We start from the raw sequence: 2,355 nt of genomic DNA, 5'->3' as shown, positions 1-2,355 counted from the left end.
TTTTTTTTTTTTTTGGGGGGGGGGGGTGTGTTAAGGAACTGTTGCAACTGGAGCTGTCTCCTCTTGAGCCACTTACACATATAAAACTGACTCAAAAGAAGGCGCACCTCTGCTATGCAGACCTTATAAAAAGAAAGTAAGACTACTAGAAGACTACKCACACTTCCAAAATAATGCATTCTCCTTGCTTGACAGATTACACTTTAAAATGTTACATAAAAGCAAAAAGAGTCACAAGTGTTTTGGATCACCTGTCTAGTGTTAGCACTCTTGGAGATGAGCTGTRCCAGGAGTGTTTTACATCACTGCAAAAAGAGACAGAGTTCCTAAAAAATAAAAATTTTTAAAATTCCCCAATGAATTTTATATTTGAAAAATAAAAGTAGCTTATGTAAATGATGGCAAAATACTTCAAACTAGATATTGCATAATATCTGTTGCACTTCACAGAGGTTGGAAAAAAAGCTGATCTAGAATACTAAATTTGAGGTTTTCCCTGATACTAGTACATTATCTCAAACTTCTTGATGCCTTTCAGGCAGACAATTCACATCCTTGGATTATTTATACCATTATTTCCACCAAAACACCGAGAAACAGTGTCATTATTTCATCCTTTCCTTAAAAGCAGGTGTATAAAGGAATACAATTTCATTTCTTAATAAATCAGCACCCACAGACGTATTTAATGCTGTTTCAGACAGCTTCATCTACAGACCAAACCCGAAGTGCCTCTGGCCAGCAAGTTTCTTTCTGCTTGTTTTTAATCAGCTTCAGAGAGAAAGAAAAGAGTCAACAGAAAACAAGCGGGTGGTTTCTTTTGCTACCAACTTAMACGCAAGCAGGATCAGTCACAAAAGGAGGAAAACCTCCAGCTGTCAGGCTGGATGCTGCAATGCTCGCCTGGACGGTGGGAGCGTTCCCTAGGACACKCTCCAACATACCTGTTCGGCAGCGCAAACTGCTAATCCGCCTCCCGTCTCCACCACCGCCACCAGCTCTGTAACGTCAAATCAGATTCAAAAGATACCGCCTCGTTATGCAGAAATGCATGTGTTTTTTTCACTTCAAGCAGAAAAGGCTGCTTCAAGTTTTCCCTGTCTAATCTTCGGAAGCCTCACATGCAGAGGCAGCAGCTCCTTTTAAGAAGGCACAGGCAGTCCGCATACAGCTTGCTTTGCCACGTGAAAGCTCCCCGCGCGCTGTGATGGCGAGCGAGGAGCCTTTGCAAATTCCGTACCCCGAGAGAAGCCCRTGAGATCTAGCTCCGAGGAAGGCGCCCTCATTTTGAATACCTGACGCAGGTAAATCTGTGCACGTTGGAGAAAAAGCTGCAAAYTGTCATTTCAACTCCCGCAAATAGGAACCGCTTTGTTTGAAACAGGCAAGTGTGAAACTGATGTTAGGGGGCAGCCAAGCCCACTGTCACCAGCGCCTGAGTAACAACATCTGCGGCGGCGGCCAAACCCAGCAGCCACAGAGGCCGGYGAGCCGCGCTCTGCTGATTTCACAGGCGCGAGGTGAGAAACGCCTGGACTTTCATGATGCCGAGAGCTTTGGACTCTCCCGAGCACAGACGTTTGCACGCAACAGCTCTGACGCGCYGTGCTGCAGTTTTGGTTGGGGGCTAAGCGCCCCTCGGGGCGGGGAGGGAACGGGCAGGCGCACTTTGTTTTACGCCAGCAGCTGACCTGTAATCGGCCACCCAAGGGTCCGAGAGGACAGCACTGAGCCCCTCCATAGATCCGGACCAGTAGCGTCCCTGGGTTCGCGGCCAGCCAGCAGGTAATTGCACTCCTGTTTTAATGCTTAAATAGAATTTATAGCTCAAGATTCTGAAACATCAGCATGAGTAAAGCAGAAAACTCTCTGAAKGAAAGGAGTACTGCAAAGAGTTTGAGGYTGAAGTACCCCCTTTCCTCCCTCGKAYGGAAGAGCTTCCCAATAAACACTAACAGACTTATTTTCACACCGTTTCCAAAAGGCACGCAACGTTGTTCACAAGGCTCCCCCCGCCAAAAAGCATGCTTCTCCCTGCCGGCAGGGCTGTCAAGGAAGACCCAAGTGCACTACCGCTCAGGAAAAAGCCACAGTAATCCCCTGCCCCGGTGCCACGCTCACAGCGACCCAGGCAGGTGCCGCAGAGCCACCTGGCAGGCTTGCCCCRAGGCAGGGAAGAGCCCCCCAAGCCCCTCAGCTCGCCTGGCGCGAACTTCGAGGGGCGCTCCAAAGCCCCCGCCGCTCCCGGGGAAGCGCAGCGCGAAGCCGCACGGCTGAGCCGCCGCAGACGCGGAGGCACCAGGGCGCAGCCGGCGCCCCGGCCCTAAGCCGGGCTCCCGGAGCGCCCCCGCAGGG

At 50.1% G+C, this 2,355-nt stretch overlaps 1 protein-coding gene across 2 annotated transcripts in view; it reads right to left on the bottom strand.

Annotated features, from left to right (window-relative positions):
• The window catches only part of SERTAD2 (SERTA domain containing 2), a 46,434-nt gene that overhangs the window by 10,938 nt on the left and 33,141 nt on the right, over positions 1-2,355 (bottom strand). The gene's annotated exons all lie outside the window — the stretch shown is intronic.

Source organism: Rhea americana, unplaced genomic scaffold (genome assembly GCF_003343005.1).
Source record: "Rhea americana isolate MKP2758 unplaced genomic scaffold, rheAme1 scaffold_256, whole genome shotgun sequence".
Lineage (NCBI taxonomy): Eukaryota > Metazoa > Chordata > Aves > Rheiformes > Rheidae > Rhea > Rhea americana.
The sequence above is the reverse complement of the archived record's forward strand: the minus strand, read 5'-3'. Positions and strand labels throughout refer to the sequence as shown.